Source organism: Mixophyes fleayi, chromosome 2, assembly GCF_038048845.1.
Source record: "Mixophyes fleayi isolate aMixFle1 chromosome 2, aMixFle1.hap1, whole genome shotgun sequence".
In the NCBI taxonomy this organism is placed as follows: domain Eukaryota; kingdom Metazoa; phylum Chordata; class Amphibia; order Anura; family Limnodynastidae; genus Mixophyes; species Mixophyes fleayi.
The window spans coordinates 253,086,170-253,109,551 of NC_134403.1; the positions used below are offsets into that span (position 1 = coordinate 253,086,170).

At 39.9% G+C, this 23,382-nt stretch overlaps 1 protein-coding gene across 4 annotated transcripts in view; it reads right to left on the reverse strand.

Annotated features, from left to right (window-relative positions):
• Nucleotides 1-23,382, reverse strand: part of HIVEP3 (HIVEP zinc finger 3) — a 113,942-nt gene that overhangs the window by 61,887 nt on the left and 28,673 nt on the right. For 3 of the 4 annotated variants that reach the window (XM_075195880.1, XM_075195882.1, XM_075195879.1), the window contains one exon: nucleotides 14,536-14,597. The exons of the other annotated variant lie outside the window; for it this stretch is intronic. The gene's annotated coding sequence lies outside the window, so the exon portion shown is untranslated. The remainder of the gene's footprint in view (nucleotides 1-14,535; nucleotides 14,598-23,382) is intronic. 4 annotated transcript variants of the gene reach the window in all.

Sequence of the window (23,382 nt, forward strand, 5' to 3'; positions counted from 1 at the left end):
TGGTTGCTATAGGCAACATCCCCACTTTTTCAAACCCGCAGCTTAGTAAAAATAGTCCTAAGGCTCATTTCTCCATACTCATCCTCCTGGACCTCTCGGCTTCTTTTGACACCCTCTTCTCCTATAAACTCCACTTGCCTTTGTGACACAGTTCTTTCCCGATTCACTTCCTAACTATGGAATGGCTCCTTTAGTGTTGCAACCTCTGGCACATCCTGCCCTTTGATCCCACAAGGCTCTGTTCTTGACCCTTTACTTTTCTCACTGTACACCTCTTCTCTTGGGGAACAAATTTGCTCATTTAGCATCCAGTACCACCTCTATGACAACACCCAAATATATATACTATATGGACAAAAGTATTCAGACGCTTGACCATTATACCAACAGGGACTGTAATGACATTGTATTCAAATACATATACTTTAATATGGAGCTGTTCCCCCTTTTGCAGCAATAACAGCTTCCAGTCTTCTTGGAAGGCTTTCCACAAGATGTTGGAGTGTTTATATAGAGCTGTTATGAGGTCAGGCACAGATGTTGGACAGGAAGGCCTGGCTTGCAATCTCCATTCCAGTGCATCCAAAAGTTGTTTGATGAGGTCAGGGCTCTGTGCGGGCCAGTCAAGTTCTTCCACACTGAACTCATCAAACCATGTCTTTGTAGTCCTTGCTTTGTGCAGCATGTCCAACATGACTGTGCCCCATGACAGTCAGGTTGGAATAGAAAAGTGCAACAAAGTTGGAAGCATAGCGTTGTCCAAAATGACTTGGTATGCTGAAGCATTAAGATTGCCCTTCACTGGAGAAAAGTGGCCTAGTCCAAACCCTGAAAAACTGCCCCATACCATTATTCCTTCTCCACCAAACTTCATAGTTGACATAATGCAGTCAGGCAGGTAATGTTCTCCCAGCATCCGCCAAACCCAGACTCACTCATCTAACTGTCAAACAGAGAAGCGTGATTCATCACTCCACAGAATACGTATGCACTGCTCCACAGTCCAGTGTCCGTGTGCTTTACACCACTCCATCTGACACTTGGCATTGGTCTTGGTGATGTGAGGCTTGCATGCAGCTGCTCTGCCATGGAAACCCACTCCATTAAGCTCCCGCTGCACAGGTTTTATGCTTACATTAATGCCAGTGGAAGTTCGGAACTCTTCAGCTATGGAATCAGCAGAGCGTTGGCGACTTTTACGCACGATGGGCCTTAGTAGTCGTTGACCCTGCTCTGTGATTTTACTTGGTCTTCCGCTTCATGGCTGAGTTGCTATTGTTCCTAAACGTTTTCACTTTCTAATAATATTACTTATAGTTCACTGTGGAACATCCAGCAGGGGTGAAATTTCACAAACCATCTTATTGCAAAGGTGGCTTTCTTTCCCAGCACCACGCTTGAAGTAACTGAGCTCTTCAGAACAACCCATGTTGTATCACAAATGTTTGCAAATGGAGACTGCATGGCTAGGTGCTTGATTTTATACACCTCTGGCAACGGGTCTGATTGAAACACCTCAATTCACTAATTAACAGGTGTGGCCAAATACTTTTATCCATATAGTGAATCTCTGACCCTTACCTCTCCCCTCTTCTATACTATCTCGTGTAAATAACTGGCTTTCAGCTATATTCACATGGATGTCCCAATGCTACTTAAAGCTCAACATATCCAAAACAGAACTCATCTTCCATCAAATCTCCCTCACTGTCAATAACACCATCCTCAGTCTCCAAAGTCCACTACCTTGGTGTCAAACATGAGTCCACCTTCTGCTTTATTCCTCAAATCCAGACTCTCTCCCAGTCCTGTTGACTCCACCTTAGAAACAATGCCAGAATAAGATCTTTTCTTACCCCACATGCAACCAAAACTCTTACCCATTAGCTCATCTCCTGTCTTGACTACTGCAACCTTCATGCATTACATGCATCCATGTATCTCCACTTCAATCCATCCTAAATGCTGCTGCAAGATTGATCTTCCTCTCTCACCGCACCACCACTTTGCAAATCCCTACCACTGGCTCCCTGTGTCCTCCAGAATCAAATTCAAATTTCTCACCTTTACCTACAAAGTCCTCAATAACATCAACCCTTCATACATTCCAAATCTCATATCAAAATACCCTCTTAGATCTATATCTGACCTGCGCCTTGTCTTGTCTCTGGTAACCTCCTCTCACTCCCGCCTACAGGCTTTCCCACAGCCTTCAAATCTTTAGATGCTCTCTGAAAACCCATCTCTTCTTTTTAAAGCTTACCTTATCACCAATGACAACACTCTAATGCACCGCACAATCACAACTGTCCTAATCTCAACTCTGAACCTCACTCTTGTTTCAGTTGTGCCCTCTTCCACTTGAAATGTATGCTTTCGTAAAAGCAGTGTCCTCCATGCCCTTTGTTTTCATGTCTGCATTTATTTTGTCTACCTTGTATGTCCTTATTTTGTGTTTGTCCTGTTTTCCCTACTGAACAGTGCTGTGGAGCACTGTGGCACCTTACAAATCTACGATAATAATAATCTTTTATTTCTAAAGTCACCCCAAGACTCAGACTGCAGCGCCAGACAATTGGTATAATAATCAGACAAAAAAAAGTACATATAGGTGCAGACTTGAGACAGAGGGATCTGCTTGTTGGAGCTTAATATATGGGATCAGAACTTTGATGAGGATTGCTGCTCATTTTTGGCTCACACATGGAATAATGTCTGTGCGGTTTCATCCAAAATTTTCAAACTACCCAAGATAATCACTTTGTATGTGGTCAACTTAAATATGATTTACTTTCTTAAAGCTGTTACAGCTAGCTGAAACTGAAACTGAAACTGCCCTGGCTAAAGTCACCAATGACCTCCTCTCTGCAAAAGCCAGGGGCCACTTCTCCCTTCTCATCCTCCTTGACCTCTCTGCAGCCTTTGACACCGTTGACCACCCCCTCCTCCTTCACACCCTCCAGTCTTTCGGCCTCTCCGGCCCAGTCCTGTCCTGGTTCACCTCTTACCTTACTCACCGTTCCTTCTCTATCACCACCTCTGGGTCTCTCTCCCCCCCATCCACCCTTCCAGTCGGGGTCCCTCAGGGCTCTGTTCTGGGACCCTTACTCTTCTCTCTATACACCTCCTCCCTGGGTGAACTCATCAGCTCCTTCGGCTTCAGCTACCACCTTTACGCTGACGACACTCAACTATACCTCTCCTCTCCTGATCTCTCTCCCTCCCTCCTCTCTAGGGTGTCCGCCTGCCTCTCTGCCATCTCCTCCTGGATGTCCTCTCGATTCCTCAAACTTAACCTTGCCAAAACTGAGCTCATAGTTTTTCCTCCCTCTCATACCCCATCCCCTTCTGACCTCTCCATCACTGTCGGCTCCTCCTCTATCTCCCCTGTCCCCCAACTTCGCTGCCTTGGTGTCATCCTCGACTCCTCTCTCTCCTTTGGCCCCCACATCCTCTCTCTTGCTAAATCCTGCCGCTTCCAGCTGCGCAACATCGCTCGCATCCGGCCCTTCCTCTCCCAAGATGCCACCAAATGCCTTATCCACTCTCTGATCATCTCCCGCCTGGACTACTGTAACCTCCTCCTCACTGGCCTCCCCCACTCTCATCTCGATCCCCTTCGATCCGTCCTTAACGCTGCAGCTAGGCTTATTTTCCTCTCTCGCCGCTCCTCTTTTGTCTCCCCCCTCTACCTAGCCCTTCACTGGCTCCCATTCCCCTTCAGAATCCTCTTTAAGCTCCTCACACTCACCTACAAGGCCCTCGCCAACTCCACTGCACCCTACATCTCCACCCTCCTCTCTATTCATGCTCCATCCCGCCCTCTCCGTTCTGCCTCTGACCGTCGCCTCTCTTCCCCCCTTATAACCTCCTCCCACTCGCGTATCCAAGACTTCGCCCGCGCTGCCCCCCTCCACTGGAACAAGCTCCCTCCCTCCATCAGAACTTCCCCTAATCTGTCCAGCTTCAAACGGGCCCTAAAAACCCACCTTTTTCTTAAAGCCTTTCTGTCTCCCACTTAACTTCCTACCTTATCTTCTGCCTCTGTCCCCCTACTCTCCCTCTCTCCCCTGCGTCTCTCTGTCTGTCCACCCCTCCCCTTAGATTGTACGCTCCTCTGAGCAGGGCCATCTCTCCTCCTGTTTCCACCACTTCTAACTCTGCTCTCCAGCTACTTAGCCCTCCTCCTCAAAGGTCCTCCACCCCACATCCACTTTCGCTCCCTCCTCCCCCCTGGGGGTCTCCCTGTCTTCCGCGCCCCCCTTCTTGGGCCCCGTCATTTTCGGATCCTCCCTCCCCCTTCCCCGCCCTCTCTAGCTTTGCATTGAGCGTACTGAGTTGCTGTGTTTACTGTACTGTGCTGTCTCCCATTGTATTGTGATTTTGTTTGTCTCTGTACGGCGCTGCGGATGCCTTGTAGCGCCTTATAAATAAATATTAATAATAATAATAATAATAATAATAGCTATAGGTAGCTAACGCAACTAGTTTCTGTTTCTTGCTTCATTCCCTAGAAATAAATAGCCAGAACTCCTCATGGACTCATGGAATATGTTGACTAAAAATATTAGTCAAGATGCAAAATCGAAATGTGGTTGAAAAAAGTTACAATATATAATATGAATGTGCGTATATATATATATATATATATATATATATATATATATATATATATATATATATATATATATATATATATATATGAGACGGATAATCAAATCTTTAAAATAACAGATTTAAGTGCGGCACCTGTATATTTTTACATGCACACAGTTATGACCCATCAAAATTTCCTTTAACCTGTTTAATTAATGTACCCAGAGATAGTTTTCAAGCTAGTTTGGTAAGTATGCCCAAAACATTCTATTTTATATAACTTGTCATTAACATACAAAAAAACTACTATTAAAAGATTATCTAGCAAAATCTTGTACATGTATATATAATTTGTACTGCAGAGAGAGGAGAATATCCTCCTCTTCTATTTGCACTGTGTGAAGTAAACACAATGTCATGGACAATCCTCAATGTGTGGAGCAAAATCTAGGGTTGGGACACTAATAGCACGTTGCAACCTCTTCTGCTGTTGGCTTAGCATCTTGCTGCAATGCTACTAAGAATGGTTATAAAAAAAAACAAAACCCCTTTGTAGATCCACTAGACCTGTTTATAAAAATGGCTGTGGCAGCAATTTGCTACATGACTTGCTGCATCTACCTTTAGAGAATTATTTCTTTTCAAATCACAAAAATTCCAAACTTCCTAAGAACTTCACAATGTCCACCATCATTTTCTTGTGTTTCCTTCAATTCTCTCACCACTTGTCTAATTTACCAACTACATTTTCATTCCATACTTTGTTGCATCAAACACTACAAAAACTGACGTTTCACAGGAAGCCAGTTAGAAGTTGGGTAACACACACACACACACACACACACACACACACACTCACCTTTTAATTTTTTCCAAATATTTAACTACTCCTAAAACAGGTTTATCCCCCCACGCATACTTTAAGGAGAAACATTTTACTAGCTTTCGGTTCTGATCTGTTCTTATGTGCAGATATTATCTTGAAAAATGTTTAAAACAGCAATGTGATTAACATTATGGGGAACACAAAAAAATAAGTTCTAGTGAAAACTCCATACAGAACATACTTTAGGTGCCAAGGATGTTTAGCAAATGTATGCAGCTCTTAAACCTATGTTGCTGAATTGTGCTCTCCCAATCAGGGTTTCTCCAGTTATGTAGCCTTCAAATAAATGGCCCCTTAAATTCTCTCACCGAATCATCCTCAACCTCATCCTTCAAACTCTATTATACCACCTTACTAACAAGTTTTGCCAACCTTTTAGACTATTTTCCCGGAGAGAGGTCTCTGCCTTTTGTGCAATTCAGTACTGAAAGTTAGTTTGTACAGATATGTCACATTTTGTAGTTTCCCCATTCGTACAGCTCTGTGAAACATGTTTGCTGCTTTATAAATAAAAGATACTATTATAATAAGAATATTTGTGCCTACACATATTATAAACACATGCTGGCAAGACAATGTCAAAAATGAAGCCAACAAAACACAAACGCCTCAAGTCATGCCAAAGTCATTGGAACATTGATTGCACATACGTATTAATAATGTGGGTCTGTGTCAGGTTACGAATAAATGAAAATCCACACCCCCTAATATCACTAATTCTTGTTAGGAGCTGTAATTGTCCAACAAACTTTGAAATACATGTTGTAGATACAATACCTGCACACTAGTTTAAAAATTGGAAATTCTTATTCTGTTCACATCAACATTTTGGTGGGTTACACCATCATCAGGACGTGACAGTGGTAAGGAACTGTACATTCCTAACTTTCATTGGGTGTCAGAATTTCATCATTTACTCAGAAAATTATTTCAGAAGTTGTGCGCTGAACACAGACAGATTTCTGCATAAAAAAATCCCACAAGTCACTGTAATTGAAGATGACTTTCTTTCAAGTGTTTATTATTTTTGTGCTTAATAAATTACAATTACTGTTTTTCTCTAAAATATACTGTACAATATTGATCGCAGAGATATTGTAAATCATGTTAGCCCCCAGTCAACGAAGAGATTGTAGTAATATGGATGACGCAAGTCAGAAATACTCATTTTAAGCTTTAAAAAACATGAAATAATGTAATCTGCATGTTTTCAATTTACTGTATATAGCTCCATGTAAATGTTCTTTGATGACAATGCCCCTAACCACAGGGCATGGATGTTGACTGAATGGTTTAAGGAGTAAAGAACTAGCTCAACTATGTGTCGTGACCTTCACAGTTCTCAGGGCCTCATTCAGAGATGAACGCAAGTCCATTTGTGTGTTATCAAAATGCAATATTAGCAAATTCTGCACTGTGCAAGTTCTCGTATTTAGAATTAAACATGTCTTGCACTTGGTGCCCATTGCTGCTGGAGAATCAGATTGTGGGTGTTAATATGCAAATAGCATACACGAAAGGTAAGTACACCCATTAGAGATGCGTCCTATTTAGAGTTAAAAGTTTTTTTAAACATAAATTTTGTGGGGCCCCAGCACCCTGTCAGGCGTCACCCCACCAAAGACCTGCACTGAATACCCCCGAGGATATTACCCTGAGAATAAGACCCTGCAGTGCCAACTTTGACACCCCTGGGTAACCCAGTATAATGGTAACAAGTCCTTAAAACTCCTTCCCCATTACACCATGTATAAAAAAATAATTTAAAAAAAAAAAGTAAAAAGGGCAGACATTTTTTTTTTAAAATAAACTAAATTCTCCCTGAATTCCCGCTTTTACCACTTTATTAGAAAAAACAAAACACAAAAAAAAACAAAACAATATGTAGGGCATGGTGGCTTAGTGGTTAGCACTGGGGTCATGATTGTGATCACCGACCATGGTCTTATCTGTGTGAAGTTTGTATGTTCTCCTCGTGTTTATGTGGGTTTCCTCTATGTGCTCCGGTATCCTCCCACAATCCAAAAACCTACTAATAGGTTAACTGGCTGCTATCAAATTAACCCTAGTCTGTCTGTATCTCTATATGTTAGGGAATTTAGACTATAAGCTCTATTGCGGCAGGGACTGATGTGAGGGAGTTCTCTGTACAGCGCTGCAGAATTAGAGGCCCTATATAAATAAATGATGATATTATTTCTCAACAATAGGAATTGCTCTTTCTTGATAATTGACAGGGAGTAAAATAAAATAAAAAAAACGTATGACACAACTCCACTTGGAGTCCCGTTGCTAAATGACTGTGTCCTCAACTCACTGAGTGTCATTAGTGGCTTTACCAATTACAAGCAGTAAAGCATAGGAAAAAAGGTATTGACACTCCTGTTCATTTCAGCTCACAGTCATTTCACGCAGTGGCTCTGAAAGGTGGTTTTGCTGCACTATCTTTTTTTTCTTTTTAATTCCCTGTGGATTATCAAGGAAGAGGACATCAGGCTGGACCATCAAGGGGGAAGATTGAATTTTTTTATAGATTGGTAAAACAAGGATTTTAATTGGTCCTTAATTAAATAAATGTTACTGATAAAAACAATGCATTTTTATTTACATATTTTTCTGTTTAATGTTTTTTGGTATAATGTGTGTGTGTGTGTGTGTGTGGGATGGGGGGTGTCTTAAGATCCCCTAACATTGTACTGTGATAGTCTGAGGGGGCAAAGTTTCCACTCCAGCGGTCCTTAACTTCATCCTTACACTAGTACCCTTGGCCCAGGGATACCACGAAAAGCCCCAGCACTGTTCAATTCAGGGCTGTCAAGTCTCCTTTGATTGGAGGAAATCACAAATTTTTGTGGTCCCAACTTATCATACAGATTCCAGCTATGTGCTAACCTAGCGGAGTCTGGTTCCAATTATGACAGGGGAACCCAAACTATTTCCCTTGTTAATAGTAAGATCCGTCCCAGCCTGTGAAGACTGGAGCTAGTTTCCACTTTAGCAGTGAGGCCCCATGTTCATGTTCTCCCTGCTTTATTGAATACCAGACCAAACTGTCCAGAGTTGGTGCTGGTTTAGGTTATTAGTGGGGGATAAACTTGTTTATTTATTTATTTTTAATCAACTGTTTATTTTAGCAATGAAAGCTGCAGCAGTTGTCATTTTCCACTTCTTCATTCAAGCTGCTTTGGCCGAGTAAGAAGCTGATCATTATGACTGGTGCATTTAGCTCCAGACACCAAAGAACGCTATACATAAATTGATATTGACAACTGCTGTATCTTTGCTCCAAACACATCTGTACGCTAGAGTTGGATATATCCTAAGATAAAAGCCACTGAAAACTCTGATGTAAAAACACAAGTGTGCGAACATATTTTTGCGTTCCCTGAACATTGTGGAGCACCACTAAAAATTGTTAAAATTAGGATATGATGTCACATCCCTAAGTTGATGCCTGCAGGACCTATGCTAAAGCGCTCTACAGCTGTTGTTACTGCATAGTTCCGCTACTTAGTATGTGTTTGCTTTACTGTGGCAGTTAATCCCCACTGTGATGTTTAAAAAGCACTGGGAAGATCTGTTGGTATTGGTAGCATTTGATTTGTCCAAAGATATTGAATACAATGTACCCCAGGTAAAATTTAATTTAAGTATGGGTATGCATCAAATTGATATGATTTACCTCAATAATTGAAGAATCTGCCGATTAGTTTATAGAAATACTATAATATCTGGATACTGGTTGTAAACAAGTGTTTGAGATTAGATTCAGGGCCTGATTCGTTAAGGCACGCAGATGCCGATGCATGCCATAATTTGCATAAAATCACTAGGCGCATGCCCAGAAACTAACCATATGCTAGAAAATGCAGTAACGTGCAATTCATCTTTGAGCACAAACAACCTTTATTACAGCCTATGATTTCATGGGCAGAACGGGGATGGGAATGGGCGTATGCATGTAGTTAATGTACAGTAAGGGACGTGCAAAGCTCAAGTACACTCAGCAGCATCCGTTTGAAGCTTTGGGCATCTCGTATGTGGTTTTCTGTCGTATTCCTTGCACCAGCTACAGGTCTGGTATAAATGCTGATTACTAGTGATGACTGCTGTGTATGCATTTTAGAGCATGTGTTTGCAATCAGGAACAAGTGTAAAAATGCATTTTATGTACAGTAGACATTCATAGCATCCCTATAAATGTATTCTATGGGGGAAAAAAACATTGATGTTTTGTCAATAACTATATTATTAACAGGTGACATTAATTGAATACTTTATTTTTTTTTCCGGTGTGTTCTTTAGTGACTTTATAGTCTACATATGTATGGGCCATATCCTGCAGTGTATATTGTCTGTTACAGCAGAGTGGACCTAGTCCCGTATTCATCAACAGACGTATCTTAACATCCGCTCCTGGTTGATTAGGACATCTGTACGCCTGATCTATCTGCGTTTTTAAAAAAAAACGCACAATACACTCGTTTTGTGTGCTTTAATGAATCGGACCACTTAAAGGGATCACAATTTTTTTTTAGGTCAGAAAGTAATTTGGTCATGAAGTGCAAAAGGTAGTAGTAACAAATTACCACATACTTTATATGTCCTCTAAACAAATACCACTCTGTCTTCTAGTGGAGAAAATAAACACTTAGCAAAGTCTATTGAAGCACTGTCTAACAAACATCCCATAGTCCGGACACGGCTTTTCAAAGAATTTTTATTTTATTTTTTTTGTGGCCTCCAATCTTCTAGAACAGTGTAGCGTCTACACTGTAGACGCTGTTGGATAACATTTTTTTAATTGAATTTGGTCCACTAAAACAGTTAAACAAGAAAGTGTCGCTTTATGGAAAAATATGTACAGCACTGTTCTATTGTCAAAACACAGAAAAGTCAAAGGGATTGTGAAAATTGTAGAATATAACATGAAGATTATGGGGCCAATTCAATTTGGTCGCGTTATTCTAGGAATAACGCAGCCTGCGGAAAGTATTACCATTAGTACAGTAAAAGTGTGCATTATTACTGTTAGTACGTTAATTTTAACACTGCTTTTTGCTCGCAGCCTCTTGGGGCTACGAGTAAAAATCTGGGTTAACATTACCGTATTAAAGGTATTAGTACTAACGCCGCGTTAATCCTAGACTAACGTGGCCAAATTGAATCTGCCCCTATGAATTCAAAAACGAACCCACATTTATGTACCCATATAGTAAAGAAAGATAACTATGTTAAGGATTTCTTAATTGCTGTAGTGTTTGAGGTCTAACTTTGCATAATATTAATACAATACTATTATGTGTAATAATCACTTTCCTTGGGGCTGGGTATTTATGAAAAGGTAGTTTTGCTTATACATGTACTACATCTATATCAATAGCACTACCCTCTCCCTCATTTGGTTATGTCCATTTTCGTAATTGTTACGGACAAAAGTTCTAATTTACACATCTATTTTTAATTTATTGCCTACCATATTTACAACATATGAAAATAAAGTACACCTTGTATCACATATGTGTTTCTATCAGAACATAATTATAAGTCATCTAGCCCCCAGCAAGTTCAAACATTTACAAAAGGGCAGTTTTTGCTAAACATGATCCTGTTCTTCACTTTCATATGTCCATTTATATACAGCCTTCTTACAGTCAAAAAGTACTTCATTTTTCAAGCCTTTGTGTTTACATATCAGGACATAATTCACAATCTTCAAGTTAAAATCTGATATATATAATTTCATGTGACATATAACACAGATTTTATATTGTCATTATTTATTCAAAAAAATAAGTGACTATGAATAAAGCCATGTGTGAAAACGTAAGTACAGCCCACAATTCACTTGCTTGTTGAACCACTTTTAGCAACAATAATTTGAAGCATGAATTTTCTTTACAAATTTACTCATATCTTACATTGTGTTTGGTGGATTTGAGGACATTTGTTTATGAACTTATATCAAAAGGTCCCACACCAGAATCTCAATTCTCAATGGCCTTGAGGTCTGAAATTTGACCTAATCATTAGGAAACCTTGATGCTTTTCTTTTTCAGCCATTTAATTGTATTGCTCAGGATCATTCTTGCAGTGTTCAAATGTGGCCAAGTTTGCTATACAAGTGGATTCACATTTCCATGTGCAATACTCTTGCATAAAGGGGAGTTGATAGTGGACTCAATGATTGCAAAGCATCCAGGTCCTGTGGCTGCAATAGAACCCAAAATAATCAACCCCTCCGTCACCGTGCTTGATGGTTGGTATGAGGTTCTTGTGGTGACATAGTATATTTAGATTTGACAAACATCACTTTGGAAGTAGTTTTGTGCTTTATTCAGATGCAACTCTGCAAACATTACTTGTACTTTAATTATATTTATTTTTTTAAGAGCATAAGCTTCTTCTTGGCTATCCTTCCTTGAAAACTATATTTGTTTAGTCTTTTTCTGATGGTCGTCAGTAACTTTAATATTTATTATGTTCATAAGAGACCTGAAGACCCCTGGATGTAGCTTTCACAGTCTTTGCAATTTCTTGCAGCATCATGCGGTCTGATCTTTTGGTGAATTTGATAGGACATCTACTGCTGTGAAGATTGGCAGCTGTCCTTAATGTTCTCCATTTGCAAAGAATCTGACTGTAGAAAGATGAACTTCAAATTGTTTGGAAAAGGCTTTATAACCCTTTCCAGACTGATGAGCAGCAACAGTTGTTACTTTTCATTGTATATATCTTTTCTCCTTGGCAGGGTGTTAACACAAAGCTGAATGTTCCAGACTGAACTGCCAAAAGGTTATGTTTTTGTGCAGAGGTGGAAGCACCACTTCCTGATGATCAAATAATGAACTGCACTTGATTAGCAAATTATATTCTTTATAGTTATGGAAGCAGACAGGTTGTACTTCTATTTTCAAACATGGCTTACTTTTAGTTTAATAAATAATGACAAAGGGCCTGATTCATTAAGGAAAGTAAAGCAAAAACAAAATGAGTACATTTTCACTAAAATGTGGGGATAGATTTATAGTTGGGGTAGGGCACGTCCTAGAGCAACTTTAGGTTTCAGTGTACAAATAAAGCTATCAAGTATTTGTGCGCTACACGAAAAAACAGCCAGTATTTATCTTATGTTCAAAATAATAAATTAATTCACACCCCTTGCATTGTAACATGGTTTTGTCCAGGAGAAAAAACTTACCCAATTCTTTGCCTTACTTTCCTTAATGAATCAGGTTCAAAGCAACAATTAGTCAAACAAGATTAGATTTACCACACGTTAGGATTAGAGTGAGGACTAGGGGCCTGATTCATTAAGGATGTTAATTTAAGAAACTTCTTATTTTAGTCTCCTGTACAAAACCATGTTACAATGCAAGGGGTACAAATTAGTATTCTGTTTTGCACATAAGTTAAATAGCGACTGTTTTTTCATGTAGCACACAAATATCAACTTTAAATTTCAGTGTACAAATAAGCGATCAAGTATTTGTGTGCTACATTAAAAAACAGTCCGTATATAACCCCTTGCATTGTAACATGGTTTTGTCCAGGAGACTAAAATAAGAAGTTTCTTAAGTTAAGATCCTTAATGAATCAGGCGCTAGATGATTGTTAATTATGTTCTGATATGCGAAAAGACAACATTTAAAGAGTGTCCTTTCTTTTTCATGATTGTATATCTGTTGACTGATATAATCAGTTCAGAAAGAAAATATTAAAGAGTTGCCAAGTATTTCCTGTGAAACAAGAACTGAGTGTTCACACTTTTATAATAGTAAGTGAGCAACGCATACAGTGCAAGACTCCAAATAGCATAGGGAAAATAAAACAATACGAGGCTGGGGCCTTCTGTCTTGCAGCAGATTAAAATCATTACAATGAATGTGTAATACTGAGTGATGTATTGCTATTACTAAAACATCTCTGGATAACAAACATCTGCATGGTTATACTCAAAAATTAGAGGGAATGGGATCTGACAGGCCAAACTTCAATTTCTAGTTAAAACATTTATGCAAACAGGAGAGTAGCATTTTGTACCCTGTAGTAAAAAATGGTATCAAGTGTAACTCAGCCAGTCTAGATATACACAAAATCTGCACTAAACAAATTTGTGTAAATTAATCAATGCTGACCAAAATGGACCGGATACAATTAAAATGTAAAAAATAGAAAAACAAATAAAAAAGATAAATAGACATAGTCCCAATGGCTGTGTACTGCAGAGTTCATCAATGCAGCAATGAAGAAAGCCCCGCTCTCATTTGGAAAAGGAAGTAGCCCAGGAGGCCTTTGTCTTCCAGCTCCCCAATTCCCCATACTATTTCTCCATGTTTTTTTAGGTAGTGACACAAATGGCCTTGGGCAAACATGTGAGAAATCTGAGGCATTCCATAAGTGTTGCTTCATTCACAAAATATACTGAATAACTATTTAATTAGGTATACACCCACCTGCCTTCTCCATGTAAGTAACCTGTGGCTCCCACCCTCTTCTTTACTTGAATTGGTGCAAAGGTATTTCTGCATTTATTTATTTTGCAAATAAAACAAAATATGTTATATGTATGAAGGGGAAGAGCAACAGTGCTTATCTCAGCTATACACAGTATTCTGTGCTATGGACAGGAGTATTATTTAATGCGACAATTGATTGACCTTTGCTTCTGTCAGTTCACATTTCAATTCAAAGCCTGGCTGCCATAAGGAGAACATTTTGTTCCAACAAAGTGCCAATTGCATGAGGAGGGCACTACTAATATAAAAAGGGTTGTCCAAAAATGTAATGGCTGACTAACATGAATGAACCAGAGCAGTGTGCATTCCACCCACCATTCATGGTCCACCTTTTAATATAAAGTCTGTGTGCATGTACTCTTAGTGACAAACTCCTTTGTCGGAATGCTTTACATATAAGGGGTACATTTGTTATTTTTGACATTGAGGTTTGAAATGTAAAGATTTCAATTGTATTGCCAAGCCTTATAATGGTGCATATACTTAATCTGCCAAGAATTTGATTGGCCAATGGAAGTAAAGATACTATCTTACCTAGTGTGAAGACTGTCACCAGAAGACCTTTAATAATGCATCTGTTTCACAAAAGGCAGTACCTGAAAGTAGAAATTGCAGAATTATATCATTAAGGTTATCATGTGAATCAGGTTCAACCTTCATTAGGCTGCCCACATTTACATAATGGCAAATTGCAGAGAACCAGTTGTTCAGGTACAGAGTAACCAAATCATACTGTAAACATAGATTTTAGTACTTTGAAGTCAAATGATAACCACACACATACTGTGATGCGAGTCATTACTCGACACTTGTATTCACTGAAACCACTGACCAATCTTTGTATTGCTTATGGGCTCATCATATCCAATCAAAACCCAATTGATTTTGAACAGGTTTGATGGAGTATGACCACCACATGAACAATACAATGAATTTAAAGATTCAAGTTGCTATTACTTACTTGACAGCTATAGTTACAAAACAGCTATCTAATACTACTTAGGGAGACATAATGATGTTAAACAGTTAAAATAACCTACTATTATGTTACAATAGGTCAATTTGTTATGGCAATTTTGAGCAGGCTCGGACTGGCCTGCAGGGCAGCAGGACTATCCACCGGTAGGCCCCGCCACATTATGGCCACGCCCCCTCCATTGTTAGGGAGGAGCTAAGAAAACAGCTGACTCCCGACTTGCATACAATTCATCTTTTGGACATACGCGAGAACAGGAAGGGACAGATGCGTTCCACAGTGGAACGCAGGCACCTTCCTCTCCAACAGTAACAAGCACAGACCACGAGAAACATCCTCTGATTTCAGCACACTGGGTACCCGCCCACCATCTCTATATACATCGAAACTGCAAGTAAACAAAGTTAAATTTGAAATCATTGCAGCAATAACCATGTGATATATGTGGACAGTGATCTAAATATTTATATTGCACTAGCAGAGACTTAAAGAAATACAAATTCCCATCTACTGGACTTGTATGCTATGAACATTATTTTATTGAGATATCAGTGACTGTGTTATATCTGGATCAATGCAGCATTTATACCCACTGCCATTTGCCTCCCAGTAGCTAGACTAGTCCAGGTCTATATACCCAGGTTTGTCTGATTTTTTATGTATGTTCAATTGATGCCATACCATATGTATGTATATAGAAATCAATGCCTCGTAATATAAATACTGTGGTTTAATTGGAGTATTTTATTTGTCTATATTAATGTATTTTTATGTATTTTAACCAGGATTCAATAAATTGTGATAAAACTAACATTAAATGTTATCCCACTAATAGAACCGAGCCTCTTGCTCACAGCCTAATACAAGATATAGAAAAATACGAATTGTATTCAAGATAAAAGAATACAAATTACTATTGCATTACACTTGGAATAATACATAAGTCAATGAGCGCTTAACTTTCAGTATATTATTAGTTCATAGAGAGGGATAACCTGGGTTAATGCTGCTCTTGCAACAGTAGGGGTAGAGCGCAACTCCTCTCCCCCCCCTCTCCATTTTTGCTAAACACTACCGTTAAACACACTACCACAGAGGTGCAGAGAGTCGCGTCTGGGCTCTCTGAACCTGCGCGGTAGTGTGTTTTTCACTTTAAGCAGGGCAGATGAGAGTAGAAGTTTCGGATATCCAACCCCCCAGAGGAGCATGAGCAGGTTAGTAGCTAAGTGCGCAGTCAGCCTGTCATTTTAAAAGAGAAAGATGAGCACACTACATTCTTTATATACTACACTATGGTGCTAGCTGTCCTTCGTGGGCTGACCACTCCCCCTCTAGTATCTGGTCTCGCCTCTATGATGGCTGGACACACCCCCTCTGGTGGGCCCCTAGCGTTGCAGTCCACCGGTGGGCCCTTCATGCCCCAGTCCGACACTGATTTTGAGCTTGTATATCTCACTTAGTAAATGTAAGGTTAGATTTCAAATTATTAGTGCCCATTACTTACAATCTCCCCTACTATAAATTACTTTGGATATTAGAAATCAATTTAGAGATCCGTCACCTCTATAAAAGCACTACAGCCTTGTGTCTTTACATAGTCAAGGAACACTTCGGAGACTTAATATCCTTATAATTTACAGTAGGGAGTACATTATCCCATATACAATATAAAAGTGGGATGACTACAACTAAAAAAATATATTTTTTATTCTCTTAATATGTCCTGTTTGCCTCACTGCCATCAAATTAAGTTTCCTCCATTTTACAAATTATCTACACATTAGTATTTCCTTACCACTGACAAAGTTAGGAGCAATCAAAAACAGATCCTGGCTGTTTCATCTCCATGACAGAGTGTTCTCTATATGGGACACTTTGTAAGTGCATAAAGAGACGCACATGTGCACAACATAGTTACCTCGGTTATGTAATTACTTGGATTTGTGAGAGGAAGAGCAGCTGGGTCTGAACCAAGGTAGCTCTCCACACAGTGGTACTAGTATTAGTTCATGATTTCAAATGCTTTAACATTAGCTAACATGTCACTGAAATTAACTTTGTGTTAATGCATGTTTTAATATATGTGCAAAACACCTCTAGCCTTGAAAAGATGAACTTTAAGATAAGGTGAACACAATTCGGCAGGTACTCTATGTCATTACTATGATCCGCTATGAAGTGTTAACATATTAGTCAGTGCTGTACTTTTAGGGGATCAGGACACAAATAAATAGCATACAATTAACATAAAACAAAAAGTAAAGAAGGTCCTGCCCAAATGAGCTTACAATTTAAGAGGTGAACACTCAATACATATTATAGCAGAATCAAAATTGTAACGGTTTGTGATAAAAAATAGTGTGTGGCTATTGTAAGGGAGCAGCATTGTCAGCCACCAATATTAAAGCAGCTAATGGTGACCGGCATTTCTGTGCAGCTAGTAGTGGCCAGTTGTGTGATTCAAATGGAATAATGAGAGACAGTGAAAGGTGGGGATATCTAGTCAATGTAGAACTGTTAAGGCAGTTAGCTGTTGGCAATCATGACTGTCCCACCAAGTTTTCTTAATGAACCTTCTTTCTCTTGTGTCCAGCAGAAAAGGAGAAGTTATTCCAGGAGATCTTCAAAACAACCCTTTCCACTATAGGTAAATCTTGGAGCTAGTAGTAGCCAATACTGTAGCATCTATACTATGATATGTCCCACATTTAGTTGACCATAGATCCTCCATTATAACCTCAGTGGTCGCTATATTAGGTAGATGACAATTTTTTTTCCTGGACTTGGTGTAATTTAAACTATTAGGTATATTTCTGTCAAGAGATCCTGGGCACTGTGCATTACATTTTTGTTTGGTAGTTCAATGGGACCAAATGATTTGGGACTTCCTCACTTCACTTGGAAGGCTACATATTTTTTAAATTTAATACCAGTGTTCTCCCCAGCACCTATTTCCCGGGTGCTCCACCCGGCTGTTTTTACTTGTCACCGGGCTCTTGGAGCCCAACAGAGTCCTATTATAATAGAATAAACCATTATTTCTCCTGTTTTAACAGGCACTATGTGAACAACTATAGCCAGGAGTTTGTGATAGACCACTGACCACCAGTCTGACCTATCCTGGCAGGTGTGGACAATGACCTCCAACATTTTTCAATATTATTGCAAAGTATTACACTGCTGCCCACCTGGCTACTTCTTAATGCCACCCACCTGGCAAAATATTCTTGGGAGAAACCTGAATATATAAATGTGCTACCAAGGACATGCGTTATCTATCAAAGAACCATAATGTTTTACTCGATTGTAAACTAAGTTAGAAGATATCTATTAATATAAATGCAATACATTGTTTATGAAATATAATTCACAATTGTAGCCTCACATAAACCTAAATAGTACTGGGCACTCCAGACAATAGAAACGGTTAGAAACTCTAAGGAGGCATTATTACTATTCTACCATATCTTGTAAAGGCACTAGAGTAAATGAAAAAAAAGTTCTGTGTGGCTTTGAGACAAAGTATATGTAGACATTAAATAAACCTTTCGGCCTGTACAGAGCACATGCACCACAAGACAACTCATTTAATAGTGCACACTTGGGGCTAGATTTACTAAGCTGCGGGTTTGAAAAAGTGGGGATGTTGCCTATAGCAACCAATCAGATTCTAGCTTTCATTTATTTAGTACCTTCTACAAAATGACTGCTATAATCTGATTGGTTGCTATAGGCAACATCCCCACTTTTTCAAACCCGCAGCTTAGTAAATCTAGCCCTTGAGGTCTTGACCCCAATAACCCCTCATCCTTTTTAGCAGTAATGATGAGTTTTCAGTAGCTGGGCTCCATTATGCTCTGCAACTTATAGACGGTGATTCATTAGTGTCCTTTGAAGAGATCAAGTAGAAAACCCAGCTGTGCAATAATTAGCTGATACTATACAGAACACGAAAGCATGTATGCTCAAGATTTCTCAATTAGTTCAATTTGGCTAATTTGTCCACATGTATTTCTTGAGACCACATTGTGCACTTTTTTAACACGTAATATAGACACTTGACTTATTCTGTTAATTTTGTGACTTTGATGACAGCAAATAGCGTCCATATAAAGAATTGAATAACTGTGCATATTGTTAGTGAAGGATAAAGTAGTATCAATGATAGACATCACACCTAAAACAAGGCTGATTTAGGATCTACTAAACTACCAACTCTATTCATTTGCTGGACCCACACAGCTCAACTGACATTGCAATTGCCATCTCCACTTGGCTGCTGGTACCACTGAGCTCAGCTGACAATGCTATTTCTATATCTGTTTAGCTGCCCACTGAGTTAATTCAGATTGCTGCTGCCATGTCCGTTTGGCTGCTGGACCTAATCACCCAACTGTCAGCATCCTAGGCCATGTGTCAAAACTGCAGAGACTGTCTAACTTGTCTTAATTCCACAATTTAATCAGCACAACTTGGATCAATTGTCCTTAACACTCTCTCATTACATACCCTAGCCAATCTACATTCACTCTCACATCACGCTACCATGTGCCTACTCAATTTACCTACTTTTTCACCACACTTCTCTCCAATCTCCTATTTCTCCCTCCTGTTATTCTTTCACTTTTACAAATTCCCTCTGCATTATTCTGCACCCACCACCTGCACCCACCAGCTTTCATAAACAGAAACAACCGTCACACCCACAAATCATCCTTGCATGTCCCCATTCTCGCCCTGCTCCTTCTCATGGCTACTGGCGACATCTCAACCCACACTGCGCCCCGTGCAACCCCATTTGCTCAAGCTCCTCGTTCCACTCCAAAACTTTCCATCCACCTCAAACTTCAAATCCCTCCAAACCTATCCACATATCTCCACTATTTTCCCTCCTCTTTTCCAGTGCACTTTTGCAACAACAACTCGCATCCATCCAAATATATCAAGGGTTTTAACAAGGTACAGTATGGAAGCATTCTTCAAAGGAAGAGAAATATTAGGACACAAGGACCTGCACTGACACTGGAGGGAAGTAGGTTCAGAGGAAATTTGAGAAAAAACTGCTTCAAAGAAAGGCTAGTGGATAAGTGGAATAGCCTCCCATCAGAGGTGGTAGAGGCTAATACGGTAGAGCAATTTAAACATGCTTGGGATAGACATAAGGATAGCCTTACAAAGATTAAAGGACCAAATAGGGTTTGGGGTTACCATAGGTTAATAAAATATGGACAGACTAGATGGGCCAAGTGGTTATTCTCTGCTGTCAAATTCTGGGAGTTCATTTAAAAATCCCTCAACCTCCTTGCTATTATAGAAACCTGGCTTACCTCCTGTGACACTACATCTACTGCAGCTCTCTCCTACGGGGAATCTCAGTCAGCCACACTCCCAGACCTGGAAACAAACAAGATGGTGGAGTAGGCATTCCACTGTCTCTGCTGCCACAAAACTTCTTTCACTTGCTTCCTGTTTTGGTCTCACCCACTGGATTTAATCTCCCGACCCACTGCTTCTGCTCCATCTCTAATTTCTACAACTTGGCCTTCCAACTCTCTGATCATAACCTTGTTTCCTTTAGCTCCCCTCGTACCCAAATACACACACATCAACACCTAAATACTCTTGACCCCATCCACTTTTCAATTCAACTAATAAAACCACTATCACCTATGATTACCATGTCCTTCCATGATCAAGATGCCTTTTTCTACAACAAAAAAAAACTTCAGCCCTAGGCAATACAGCTCCAGCCACCACATATAGTGTCCAACAATCCAAACCACAACCCTAGAACACCAAACAGACCCTCTACGTGCACAAGTGCTTCTTATACTGCTGAGACGCACTGAAGTCTAGCTCTGAAGCAAACTTCTTTCACCTTACAACATTGCCCTTTCACTTGACACAATTCTATTTGAATACCCAAAGCCTCTATGCCATCTTCAACTCGCTTTTCACCTCCTCCACTCTTTCCTCCCTCAAATACCATGATTTTCCCACCTACTTCAAAAGCACAATCAACACCATTTGTCAAGATATTTACTCATGCCAAATCCCACCCCCTTCTTCTACATTAACCAATCCACCATCAGATCTTTCGACTAATCGAAGACAATGTCTGTGCACTCATCTGACCCTGCAAACTGCCGCCTCAACATTATCCCCTTCCAACGTTTCCCCTCTCTTTTCCCCCACATCTACATCATCTCTTCCCGACTGGCACATTCATTTCCACCCTTCTTTAAGCAAGTGCTTATCTCACCAATCAAAAAAAAAAATCTATAAAACTGCCACCCTACTTCTCTTCTGTCCTTTGCCTCCAAAACAACTTGTGTATAGCTGCCTATCTCACGTTCTCTCCTGACACTCTATTCTCAACGCTATGCAATCGGACTGCTCTTATGGAACCAATTCACTTAATGGCTTCCCAAATCACCTCTACCTCTCCTTCCTTGATCTCTCCCCTTCTGCACCGTCTTTGTAGCCAATTGTCTCTCTGCTTACTCCAAATGGATATCTTAACGTTAAAGCTCAACGTGTCAAAACAGAGCTTATAATCTTCACCCCTCCAAGAATCACCACCTCAAATCTCCCTCACCGTCAATGACACCAAAATTTCCCATCTCCCAAGCCCACTGTCTTTGTGCCATACTTGACTCCACTCTTTATTCCTCATATCCAGTCTCTCTCTCAATCCTGGTGTCCCCACCTTAGAAATATTACCAGGATATGCCCTTTTCTTACACAAAATGCTACAAAAACCCTTATCATCTCCAATAGGATTAACATGTGATAGCTTTTGTCATTTCCCCAGCTTGTTTATTCATATGTATGTTGCCACAGTGTTCCGGTTCACCTTGGGTCACTTTCTTTACATCTGGGAACGATCAGCGGATTGGATACTGTTGGAGGTGTGCCCTCTCCCTATTCCAACTGGGAGTCTCTCCTAGGTAGGTCCTCACCTATCCAGGTTCATATTGCCAGTAAAATCCTTTACATGCTAATTTTCTAGTCTCGTAGCTTCCGCTCCAGTCGGTTTATTGCTAATGATCACTGGCTTTGCATTACAGTGACCTCTGATTCCTGATCCCTCAGTCTGCATCTCTGTTGGTTCTGGTTCCCAACTCTGGCTTCTGATTGCGGCGAGTTCTGCCACAAGTGAAAATCCTTTATACCAGAGACTGCTATTATGATTCAGCACCAGAAATACTTCTGCAGTACCAGTGACTGTCTACTGGTAGAGATTTTCTGCTATGCCATGTATCTCCATATAATCCTGAATAACGTTTCGCCAGTTCAGTACTGCGACTGTTGTTATTCCCTGTATAATGGAGTTTCAATAACCATCTTTTTTTAATCGCACACATTCTCATTCTTCCTGCCAGTATATTCCCAATACTCCCGCCTTGACTATTGCAACCTCCTCCAATCCTCACTAATCTATCATCGCTTCAATACATCAGCAGACTGACCTTCCTCTCTCACTGCTCCACATATACAGCACCACTTTGCAAATAAATACAATGGCTTCCTGTGTCCCCAGAATCCAACTCAAATAATCATCCTTACCTACAAAGTCCTCAACAACTCCACCCCTTCATAGTGTACATCTTAAATCACATCTAAAAATACTCTCCTTCTCGCCCTCTTAGATCTACCTCTGGTTTGCACCTCGACTCAACAAAACCCAGCTTTCCGTTTCCAATGGACACCAAAAATTGTCAGCTGGAACCAAGAGCCCCTGCACAGCTCCTTGAGAAAACATTCCTTCTTGCTTAAGCCACTATCTGATTGCTTGTCAGGGCTCAGTACAGGACGGGAATTGAGCAATGTTTCCCAGTTATAGAATATGCATTGGGAGGAATTGATTTAATAAGGGTAAAATGAGAAAAACAGGGCAGATCATCTGAGAGGGGGTATGTAAGCATAATAATATATGTAGCTGGGCTCGCTCTACATGTTACTACATATGGCTGCGTTTTCTATATATAGCTCCTAACTTTTGGTGTTTACCCATAGATTTAGGATGAATGTATATACTTATAAAAAAGTGAAAAAGACAAACAGGCGCTTAGTGAACAATCAGAGATACCACGTGACAATGTGATTAATACTTAATATATCACATACAGTAGGCTGCTCCGCTACAACATCAAATTGCAGATGTAACACCTAGATAGAAACGACACAAAAAGAGAAGCGCCAGACATAGTGTGATACCATCAAAATAAGAGTCACATCCAGACACTCTAAGGTTGATAAAATAGGGTGATTCGTTTGTCAGAGGTTAATTCCCTCAGTATTTCAACACCTGATTTAGATGAGCTTCACCTCTTGACAGGAGGTTAACATTTAAACTCCAAATACATTGGTAAAATAAGTATAGTGCGTGCGTGGTAGAGATA